Source organism: Ranitomeya imitator, chromosome 1 (genome assembly GCF_032444005.1).
Source record: "Ranitomeya imitator isolate aRanImi1 chromosome 1, aRanImi1.pri, whole genome shotgun sequence".
Taxonomy (NCBI): Eukaryota; Metazoa; Chordata; class Amphibia; order Anura; family Dendrobatidae; genus Ranitomeya; species Ranitomeya imitator.
Window position 1 is genome coordinate 848,014,264 of NC_091282.1, and position 12,077 is coordinate 848,026,340.

General features: G+C 40.4%; 4 non-coding genes across 4 annotated transcripts; all 4 read left to right on the forward strand.

The window, feature by feature from the left end:
- Window positions 1-1,620: 1,620 nt before the first annotated feature.
- On the forward strand, window positions 1,621-1,706 carry TRNAR-UCU (transfer RNA arginine (anticodon UCU)). Its single transcript is given in 2 exon segments — window positions 1,621-1,657; window positions 1,671-1,706. It is a non-coding gene; the product is annotated as a tRNA-Arg (tRNA).
- Window positions 1,707-3,169: 1,463 nt separating this feature from the next.
- TRNAR-UCU (transfer RNA arginine (anticodon UCU)) lies at window positions 3,170-3,256 on the forward strand. Its single transcript is given in 2 exon segments — window positions 3,170-3,206; window positions 3,221-3,256. It is a non-coding gene; the product is annotated as a tRNA-Arg (tRNA).
- Window positions 3,257-4,740: 1,484 nt separating this feature from the next.
- Window positions 4,741-4,826, forward strand: TRNAR-UCU (transfer RNA arginine (anticodon UCU)). Its single transcript is given in 2 exon segments — window positions 4,741-4,777; window positions 4,791-4,826. It is a non-coding gene; the product is annotated as a tRNA-Arg (tRNA).
- A 2,351-nt stretch (window positions 4,827-7,177) lies between these two features.
- On the forward strand, window positions 7,178-7,263 carry TRNAR-UCU (transfer RNA arginine (anticodon UCU)). Its single transcript is given in 2 exon segments — window positions 7,178-7,214; window positions 7,228-7,263. It is a non-coding gene; the product is annotated as a tRNA-Arg (tRNA).
- Window positions 7,264-12,077: the final 4,814 nt, after the last annotated feature.

Genomic DNA, 12,077 nt, shown 5'->3' on the forward strand with positions numbered 1-12,077 from the left:
AGTCCATCCATAGATTGATGATATGTTTTTTTGTTATGAATTTTAGGTCATTATGCAAAACGTGGACATTCTTTGGCTAAAAAGTGGCAAAACAAGTTTAAAGATGAGAACAGAGTGATATCAGCTGCCTTGTCCTCATAAACACTTTCTGCTTCGCTAACGAGATCACTGAATTCATGTAAGTAGGTAATTTTTGGAGAGCTGAAATTCAGCGGAAATTAGTTTTTTGTGATTAAGTTTATTTTTATGGTAAGAAATTAGTTTATAATTTTGGACAAATCATCTGATCTCTTTTCATAATAATCTAGAGTTAACACAAATTACCACTATAAAATCTGAAGCAGTAAACTTTGTGAAAGCCAAATTTTGTATCAGTCTGAAAACTTTTGGCCATTAATGTACAGTCCTAGATATTTTTAGAAAAACTGTAAAAGGAAAAAATGAGGAAAGGAAAAACTTCTAAAGAAAAGCATAGCTGACTGCTAAAGTCAGGATATCTACAGGAGCACTCCAGAAAATTTACCAGCATTAATTTGGACTAAAACAAATGTTCTCTGATAGTCTTATCTGGAGTACTGTGTCCAGTTTTGGGCACCGGTGCTCAGGAAGGATATAATGGAACTAGAGAGAGTACAAAGGAGGGCAACAAAATTAATAAAGGGGATGGGAGAACTACAATACCCAGATAGATTAGCGAAATTAGGATTATTTAGTCTAGAAAAAAGACGACTGAGGGGCGATCTAATAACCATGTATAAGTATATAAGGGGACAATACAAATATCTCGCTGAGGATCTGTTTATACCAAGGAAGGTGACGGGCACAAGGGGGCATTCTTTGCGTCTGGAGGAGAGAAGGTTTTTCCACCAACATAGAAGAGGATTCTTTACTGTTAGGGCAGTGAGAATCTGGAATTGCTTGCCTGAGGAGGTGGTGATGGTGAACTCAGTCGAGGGGTTCAAGAGAGGCCTGGATGTCTTCCTGGAGCAGAACAATATTGTATCATACAATTATTAGGTTCTGTAGAAGGACGTAGATCTGGGTATTTATTATAATGGAATATAGGCTGAACTGGATGGACAAATGTCTTTTTTCGGCCTTACTAACTATGTTACTATGTTACTATGTTATCATATAGCTAAAATGATTTCCTTTGTTTTGACTAATATCCTTCCCAAACCAGTGTCCCATTAGCGTGCAACGAAACTGATGTTCCAAGCCATTTTTCTCGGATTAAGTTTCTGAGGCTCAGTGGCTACTGCATTGAAGATGTAGAAAGTAAAAAAGATCAAAGCTTGAGAGTTAGAAACCAACCAAAGGAACCCCTTTTGTAGTCTTGCATACATTACTGTCCCACACTTTACCAACAGGGAACTCTGTTAATAATTTAAAATTAACTCCTGGCATATAAGACTAAAAAAGTGCATGTAATGAGTTTTATTATGAAATAGATCTTTCTCTTTTACATTATATGCTTTTTCTTTCTGATCAGTTTTAACTTTACAAATAGGAAAACAAAAGTAAAATTGCAAAGAGAAAAGAAATCTTTCTGTTACCAGTCATCAGGAAAATGTTGATTGTCTAGATTTGACAAAACACCTACTTCAAGTAAAAGACTTGGGCTCTGTGGCGCAATGGATAGCGCATTGGACTTCTAGGGAACTGATGTGATTCAAAGGTTGTGGGTTCGAGTCCCACCAGAGTCGTATTTTGAAGTTTGTGTGACATTTATACTTTGTCTCAGTTGTTGTTGGAAATATGAAAAAGGAAAAAAAAAGTATTAATGTTTAGAGAAAATTAGAAGTCGTATTTAGGTTTGAACTTGTCAAAGAATGTAGAAAGAGCAGATACTGAAGGCTCATTGACCCAAAGGATAGCAGATAGGGCACAACTCATTATTGCATATTTTTGGTCTAGTGTTTGGTGTTCTATGTCCTGTTTTCAGTAGTCCCAAGTTCTTTTTTTAATTTGAACCTTTTTAAAAGTTGTTTTTGTATGTGTTTATAAGATATTTCTTTATGATCTCTACTGTCTGGATTTGGGGTTTCTAGATATTTTTGGCTTATTTTTCAACTATAACTTAACAAAATGCAAATTTGGCACAAGCATACTCCAGTCCATCCATAGATTGATGATGTTTTTTTGTTATGAATTTTAGGTCATTATGCAAAACGTGGACATTCTTTGGCTAAAAAGTGGCAAAACAAGTTTAAAGATGAGAGCAGAGTGATATCAGCTGCCTTGTCCTCATAAACACTTTCTGCTTCGCTAACGAGATCACTGAATTCATGTAAGTAGGTAATTTTTGGAGAGCTGAAATTCAGCGGAAATTATTTTTTTGTGATTAAGTTTATTTTTATGGTAAGAAATTAGTTTACAATTTTGGACAAATCATCTGATCTCTTTTCATAATAATCTAGAGTTAACACAAATTACCACTATAAAATCTGAAGCAGTAAACTTTGTGAAAGCCAAATTTTGTATCAGTCTGAAAACTTTTGGCCATTAATGTACAGTCCTAGATATTTTTAGAAAAACTGTAAAAGGAAAAAATGAGGAAAGGAAAAACTTCTAAAGAAAAGCATAGCTGACTGCTAAAGTCAGGATATCTACAGGAGCACTCCAGAAAATTTACCAGCATTAATTTGGACTAAAACAAATGTTCTTTGATAGTCTTATCATATGGCTAAAATTATTTCCTTTGTTTTGACTAATATCCTTCCCAAACCAGTGTCCCATTAGCGTGCAACGAAACTGATGTTCCAAGCCATTTTTCTCGGATTAAGTTTCTGAGGCTCAGTGGCTACTGCATTGAAGATGTAGAAAGTAAAAAAGATCAAAGCTTGAGAGTTAGAAACCAACCAAAGGAACCCCTTTTGTAGTCTTGCATACATTACTGTCCTACACTTTACCAACAGGGAACTCTGTTAGTAATTTAAAATTAACTCCTGGCATATAAGACTAAAAAAGTGCATGTAATGAGTTTTATTATGAAATAGATCTTTCTCTTTTACATTATATGCTTTTTCTTTCTGATCAGTTTTAACTTTACAAATAGGAAAACAAAAGTAAAATTGCAAAAAGAAAAGAAATCTTTCTGTTACCAGTCATCAAGAAAATGTTGAGTGTCTAGATGTGACAAAACACCTACTTCAAGTAAAAGACTTGTGGCTCTGTGGCGCAATGGATAGCGCATTGGACTTCTAGGGAACTGATGTGATTCTAAAGGTTGTGGGTTCGAGTCCCACCAGAGTCGTATGTTGAAGTTTGTGTGACATTTATACTTTGTCACAGTTGTTGTTGGAAATATGAAAAAGGAAAAGTTAAGGTATCAGATCTGGGCTTCATATTAATGTTTAGAGAAAATTAGAAGTCGTATTTAGGTTTGAACTTGTCAAAGAATGTAGAAAGAGCAGATACTGAAGGCTCATTGACCCAAAGGATAGCAGATAGGGCACAATTCATTATTGCATATTTTTGGTCTAGTGTTTGGTGTTCTATGTCCTGTTTTCAGTAGTCCCAAGTTCTTTTTTTAATTTGAACCTTTTTAAAAGTTGATTTTTTATGTGTTTATAAGATATTTCTTTACGATTTCTACTGTCTGGATTTGGGGTTTCTAGATATTTTTGGCTTATTTTTCAACTATAACTTAACAAAATGCAAATTTGGCACAAGCATACTCCAGTCCATCCATAGATTGATGATATGTTTTTTTGTTATGAATTTTAGGTCATTATGCAAAACGTGGACATTCTTTGGCTAAAAAGTGGCAAAACAAGTTTAAAGATGAGAACAGAGTGATATCAGCTGCCTTGTCCTCATAAACACTTTCTGCTTCGCTAACGAGATCACTGAATTCATGTAAGTAGGTAATTTTTGGAGAGCTGAAATTCAGCGGAAATTAGTTTTTTGTGATTAAGTTTATTTTTATGGTAAGAAATTAGTTTATAATTTTGGACAAATCATCTGATCTCTTTTCATAATAATCTAGACTTAACACAAATTACCACTATAAAATCTGAAGCAGTAAACTTTGTGAAAGCCAAATTTTGTATCAGTCTGAAAACTTTTGGCCATTAATGTACAGTCCTAGATATTTTTAGAAAAACTGTAAAAGGAAAAAATGAGGAAATGAAAAACTTCTAAAGAAAAGCATAGCTGACTGTTAAAATCAGGATATCTACAGGAACACTCCAGAAAATTTACCAGCATTAATTTGGACTAAAACAAATATTCTCTGATAGTCTTATCATATGGCTAAAGTTATTTCCTTTATTTTGACTAATATCCTTCCTAAACCAGTGTAACATTAGCGTACAATGAAACTGATGTTCCAAGCCATTTTTCTCGGCTTAATTTCCTGAGGGTCAGTGGCTACTGCATTGAAGCTGTAGAAAGTAAAAAAGATCAAAGCTTGAGAATTAGAAACCAACCAAAGGAACCCCCTTTGTAGTCTTGCATACATTACTGTCCCACACTTTACCAACAGGGAACTCTGTTAGTAATTTAAAATTAACTCCTGGCATCTAAAACTAAAAAAGTGCATGTAATGAGTTTTATTATGAAATAGATCTTTCTCTTTTACATTATATGCTTTTTCTTTCTGATTAGTTTTAACTTTACAAATAAGAAAACAAAAGTAAAATTGCAAAGAGAAAAGAAATCTTTCTGTTACCAGTCATCAGGAAAATGTTGAGTGTCTAGATTTGACAAAACACCTACTTCAAGCAAAAGACTTGTGGCTCTGTGGCGCAATGGATAGCGCATTGGACTTCTAGGGAACTGATATGATTCAAAGGTTGTGGGTTCAAGTCCCACCAGAGTTGTATTTTGAAGTTTGTGTGACATTCATACTTTGTCTCAGTTGTTGGAAATATGAAAAAGGAAAAATAAAAGTATCAGATCTGGCTTCATATTAATGTTTAGAGAAAATTAGAAGTCGTATTTAGGTTTGATCCCATGAATAGGAAGCCTCCCTGTCCACCTCACCAGTCACCCATATCCAGCAACATGCGCACCCCCGCAGAAACCTTGCACACCTAGACACCCACACACTCTCTGACTCTATCCTACCACTGGAATCCATATCCTCACTCCATGACAAAGACAGTGCCACTGCTTTCTACAATGCCACTCTCGCATCAGCTATTGACACAGTTGCTCCTCTCGTTCTTGGAAAGTGCGACGTATCAATAGACAACCCTGGCACAATAACACCACAAAAAAGCTCAGGCAAGTGTCCAGGGTTGTAGAGAGGCATTGGAAGAAAACACATTTGCAAGATGACTTCACTGCATTCAAACAGGCAACACTCGCTTTTAAATCTGCTCTCACCTGCTAAACAGGCCTACTTCACAACCCTCGTATCTTCCCTATCCTACAACCCCAGTTATTCAAAACCTTTAACTCCCTCCTCCGCCCCCCAACTGCCCCCTCCAACCTTCCTCATCTCTGCTGAGGACTTTGCCACACACTTTAAAAATAAGATTGACCAAACAATCTAATATCCTACCCAAACCAGTGTCCCATTAGCGTACAACGAAACTGATGTTCCAAGCCATTTTTCTCGGCTTAAGTTCCTGAGGGTCAGTGGCTACTGCATTGAAGCTGTAGAAAGTAAAAAAGATCAAAGCTTGAGAGTTAGAAACCAACCAAAGGAACCCCCTTTGTAGTCTTGCATACATTACTGTCCCACACTTTACCAACAGGGAACTCTGTTAGTAATTTAAAATTAACTCCTGGCATATAAAACTAAAAAAGTGCATGTAATGAGTTTCATTATGAAATAGATCTTTCTCTTTTACATTATATGCTTTTTCTTTCTGATCAGTTTTAACTTTACAAATAAGAAAACAAAAGTAAAATTGCAAAGAGAAAAGAAATCTTTCTGTTACCAGTCATCAGGAAAATGTTGAGTGTCTAGATTTGACAAAACGCCTACTTCAAGCAAAAGACTTGTGGCTCTGTGGCGCAATGGATAGCGCATTGGACTTCTAGGGAACTGATATGGTTTAAAGGTTGTGGGTTCAAGTCCCACCAGAGTTGTATTTTGAAGTTTGTGTGACATTCATACTTTGTCTCAGTTGTTGGAAATATGAAAAAGGAAAAATAAAAGTATCAGATCTGGCTTCATATTAATGTTTAGAGAAAATTAGAAGTCGTATTTAGGTTTGATCCCATGAATAGGAAGCCTCCCTGTCCACCTCACCAGTCACCCATATCCAGCAACATGCGCACCCCCGCAGAAACCTTGCACACCTAGACACCCACACACTCTCTGACTCTATCCTACCACTGGAATCCATATCCTCACTCCATGACAAAGACAGTGCCACTGCTTTCTACAATGCCACTCTCGCATCAGCTATTGACACAGTTGCTCCTCTCGTTCTTGGAAAGTGCGACGTATCAATAGACAACCCTGGCACAATAACACCACAAAAAAGCTCAGGCAAGTGTCCAGGGTTGTAGAGAGGCATTGGAAGAAAACACATTTGCAAGATGACTTCACTGCATTCAAACAGGCAACACTCGCTTTTAAATCTGCTCTCACCTGCTAAACAGGCCTACTTCACAACCCTCGTATCTTCCCTATCCTACAACCCCAGTTATTCAAAACCTTTAACTCCCTCCTCCGCCCCCCAACTGCCCCCTCCAACCTTTCTCATCTCTGCTGAGGACTTTGCCACACACTTTAAAAATAAGATTGACCAAACAATCTAATATCCTACCCAAACCAGTGTCCCATTAGCGTACAACGAAACTGATGTTCCAAGCCATTTTCTCGGCTTAAGTTCCTGAGGGTCAGTGGCTACTGCATTGAAGCTGTAGAAAGTAAAAAAGATCAAAGCTTGAGAGTTAGAAACCAACCAAAGGAACCCCCTTTGTAGTCTTGCATACATTACTGTCCCACACTTTACCAACAGGGAACTCTGTTAGTAATTTAAAATTAACTCCTGGCATATAAAACTAAAAAAGTGCATGTAATGAGTTTTATTATTAAATAGATCTTTCTCTTTTACATTATATGCTTTTTCTTTCTGATCAGTTTTAACTTTACAAATAAGAAAACAAAAGTAAAATTGCAAAGAGCAAAGAAATCTTTCTGTTACCAGTCATCAGGAAAATGTTGAGTGTCTAGATTTGACAAAACACCTACTTCAAGAAAAAGACTTGTGGCTCTGTGGCGCAATGGATAGCGCATTGGACTTCTAGGGAACTGATATGATTCAAAGGTTGTGGGTTCAAGTCCCACCAGAGTTGTATTTTGAAGTTTGTGTAACATTCATACTTTGTCTCAGTTGTTGGAAATATGAAAAAGGAAAAATAAAAGTATCAGATCTGGCTTCATATTAATGTTTAGAGAAAATTAGAAGTCGTATTTAGGTTTGATCCCATGAATAGGAAGCCTCCCTGTCCACCTCACCAGTCACCCATATCCAGCAACATGCGCACCCCCGCAGAAACCTTGCACACCTAGACACCCACACACTCTCTGACTCTATCCTACCACTGGAATCCATATCCTCACTCCATGACAAAGACAGTGCCACTGCTTTCTACAATGCCACTCTCGCATCAGCTATTGACACAGTTGCTCCTCTCGTTCTTGGAAAGTGCGACGTATCAATAGACAACCCTGGCACAATAACACCACAAAAAAGCTCAGGCAAGTGTCCAGGGTTGTAGAGAGGCATTGGAAGAAAACACATTTGCAAGATGACTTCACTGCATTCAAACAGGCAACACTCGCTTTTAAATCTGCTCTCACCTGCTAAACAGGCCTACTTCACAACCCTCGTATCTTCCCTATCCTACAACCCCAGTTATTCAAAACCTTTAACTCCCTCCTTCGCCCCCCAACTGCCCCCTCCAACCTTCCTCATCTCTGCTGAGGACTTTGCCACACACTTTTTAAAATATGATTGACCAAACAAGGCAAATCTTCATTGTTCAACCACCACAACCCCTTTGTATATCAGACCAATGACCAAACCCCATAACCTCCCTATCCAACATCACTGAAGGGGGCTTAATTATCTCCTCTCCAAATCGCACCTCACCACCTGCGCGCTCAACCCTATCCCATCCCACCTCCTCCCCACCACTCTTATCCCATCCCTAACCCACCTCTTCAACCTATCACTAACTTCTGGCACCTTCCCTTCTGCTTTCAAACATGCCACAATGATGCCTATCCTTAAAAAGCCAACCCTCGATCCAACTGCTATGTCCAGCTTTCGCCCAATATCGCTACTCCTATTCGCTTGCAAGCTCCTGGAGCACCACGTCTACGCTGAACTTTCCTTCCACCTCTCATCTAACTTGCTCTTTGACAATCTACAATCTGGTTTCCGCCCATCACTCAACTGAGACAGCCCTGACCAAAATTACTAACGACTCACTTACAGCCAAAGCTAACGGACAATACTCTGTACTCCTTCTCGACCTCTCCTCTGCTTTCGACACAGTTGACCACTGCTTCCTACTACAGATCCTCTTCTCCTTTGGCATCAAAGACCTCACCCTATCCTGGATCTCCTCATACCTTTCCAACCCCACATTCAGCGTCTCCCACTCCCACACTACCTCCTCATCCCACCCTCTCTCTGTTGGAGTCCCCCAAGGCTCTGTTCTAGGACCCCTACTCTTCTCAATCTATACACTTGGCCTGGTACAACTCAAAGTCTCATGGATTCCAGTACCACCTTTATGCTGATGACACTCAGATCTACCTTTCTGGCCCAGACGTCACCTCTCTGCTGTCTATCAGCCATATCCTTCTTCTCTCGCTTCCTCAATCTCAATGTGCACAAACCTGAACTCATAATCTTTCCTCCATCTCATATATCTTCCGTACCTGACCTATCTATCACAATTAACGACATCACGCTTTCCCCCGTACCGGAAGTCCGCTGCCTCGGAGTAACCCTTGACTCTGCCCTGTCCTTCAAACAGCAGATCAAAGCTCTTTCTATCTCCTGTCGCCTCCAGCTCAAAAATATCTCCGGAATCCGCCCCTTTCCTCAACGGTCAATCTACTAAAATACTTGTGCATACCCTCATCATCTCCTGCCTTGACTACTGCAACATCCTTTTCTGTGGCCTCCCTGCTAACACCCTTGCACCTCTCCAGTCCATCCTTAACTCTGCTGCCCAACTAATTTATCTCTCTCCTCGCTAATCCTCCCCTTCCCATCTCTGCAAATCCCTCAGCGTATCCAGTTCAAATTACTAATACTAACCTACAAAGCCATCCATAACCTGTCTCCTCCATATATCTCTGAACTAATCTCCAGATATCTTCCCTCACGTAATCTCCAGTCCTTCCAAGACCTCCTTCTCTCCTCCACACTTATTTGCTCCTCATCCAACCGCCTCCAAGACTTCTCCCGAATATCCCCCATCTTCTGGAATTCTTTGCCCCAACATGTCCGACTATCATTCAGATTCGGATCCTTCAGACGGAACCTGAAAACCCAGCTCTTCAGGAAAGCCTACAGCCTGCACTAACCCCGCTGCCTCTTCACCACTACCGAAGTTACCGCCTCACCAACAGTGGAGCTCTTGGAACCCTCAACCTATTGTATCCTTCCCCACCATCCTGTAGAATGTGCCCGCAAGAGCAGGGCCCTCGCCCCTCTGTATCAGTCTGTCATTGTTAGTTTGCTTACTTTAAGTGATATCTGTAATTTGTATGTAACCTCTTCTCATGTACAGCACCATGGAATCAATGGTGCTATATAAAGAAATAAATAAATAACCTAAATGGAATTTTTTTTTACAAAAAGCTATAAGAAACTGAATTAAATTTATATTAATTGAAAAAATATGAAACTATTTTTGGTAAGTGTGGAAGATTTTTCGTTTCACAGGCATCTGACACTATGACAGATTGCAAATGATTTCTACATTTTGCAAAATGTTTTTCCACTATAGAAATAAATTAAAAATATATACAAATTTCATGTTATATTTTTTATGTTTTTCCCATTGTTAAATTTCACAACCCCCAGAAATTATTAAACAGCCTGGAACCATAAAATCATTCAAAATATGGTCTGTGAAGCTACCGTATATACTCGAGTATAAGCTGAGATTTTAAGCCAATTTTTTTGGGCTGAAAGTCCCCCTCTCGGCTTATACTCAAGTCATACCCGGGGGTCGGCAGGTGAGGGGGGGGCAGGGGCTGTCTAATTATACTTATCTACTCCTGGTGCGGTCCCTGCGCGTCCCTGCTTCTTCCAGCGCTGCATATTCTTCCTGTACTGAGCGGTCACATGGTACCGCTCATTACAGTAATGAATATGCGGCTCCACCTCCCATAGGGGTGGAGCCGCATATTCATTACTGTAATGAGCGGTAACGGTGACCGCTCAGTACAGGAAGAATATGCGGCGCCGGGAGAAGCAGGGACTGCACCGTGCCAGGAGCAGGTAAGTATACGGGGAGGGGGAGCGCAGCGCTGCACGATATTTATCGCTCCTCGTTCCGGTGCGGCTCCGTCATCAGCGTTCTCTGGCAGTGACACTCAGGTCAGAGGGCGCGATGACGTTGTCAGTACGCGCCCTCTGCTGAACGTCAGTGCTAGATGGAGCCGAACCCGAACGAGGAGCAGGTGAAAGTGCCAGGGTCCTGAGCGTCGGAGAGGTGAGTATATGATTTTTTTATTTTTATCGCAGCCACAGCATATGGGGCAAGTGACTGTACGGAGCATCTTATGGGGCCATAACCATTGTGCAGCATTATATGGGGCAGTGACTGTATGGGGCATCTTATGGGGCCATAACGCTTGTGCAGCACTATAAGGGGCAGTGTCTGTATGGAGCATCTTATGGGGCCATAACGCTTGTGCAGCATTATATGGGGCAAGTGACTGTATGGATCATCTTATGGGGCCATAACGCTTGTGCAGCACTATAAGGGGCAGTGTCTGTATGGAGCATCTTATGGGGCCATAACGCTTGTGCAGCACTATATGGGGCAGTGACTGTATGGAGCATCTTATGGGGCCATAACGCTTGTGCAGCACTATATGGGGCAAGTCACTGTATGGAGCATCTTATGGGGCCATAACGCTTGTGCAGCACTATAAGGGGCAGTGACTGTACGGAGCATCTTATGGGGCCATAACATTTGTGCAGTACTATAAGGGGCAGTGACTGTATGGAGCATCTGTATGGGGCCATAAAGCTTGTGCAGCACTATATGGGGCAAGTCACTGTATGGAGCATCTTATGGGGCCATAACGATTGTGCAGCATTACATGGGGCAATAGACTGTATGGAGCATCTTATGGGGCCATAACGATTGTGCAGCACTATAAGGGGCAAGTGTCTGTATGGAGCATCTTATGGGGCCATAACGTTTGTGCAGCACTATAATGGGGCAAGTGACTGTATGGAGCATCTTATGGGGCCATAATGTTTGTGCAGCATTATATTGGGCAAATGTGTCTACGGAGCATCTTATGGGACCCTTATTACCCTTTAAGCAGGATTATATGGGGCATTGTATGGGGCAAGTGACTGTATGGAGCATCTTATGGGGCCATAACGTTTGTGCAGCATTATATGGGGCAAGTGACTGTATGGATCTTATGGGGCCATAACGTTTGTGCAGCATTGTATTGGGCAAATGTGTCTATGGAGCATCTTATGAGGCCCTTATTACCCTTTATGCAGCATTATATGGGGCATATTTTAATATGGAGCATCTAATGGGGCCCATCAAACTTTATGGAGCATTATATGGGGCTCCTGATTCAATATGGATATTCAAAAACACTTAACCTACTGATGTCTCAATTAATTTTACTTTTATTGGTATCTATTTTTACTTTTGACATTTACCGGTAGCTGCTGCATTTTCCACCCTAGGCTTATACTCGAGTCATTAAGTTTTCCCAGTTTTTTGTGGCAAAATTAAGGGGGTTGGCTTATACTCGGGTCGGCTTATACTTGAGTATATACGGTATATGTTTTTTACTTCATCCCTAAAATTAACCCCTCCATGACATGCGCAGCACATGTCGTGTGCCTCCCTTTGATGTGGGCTCCGGCGCTGAGCCCATATCT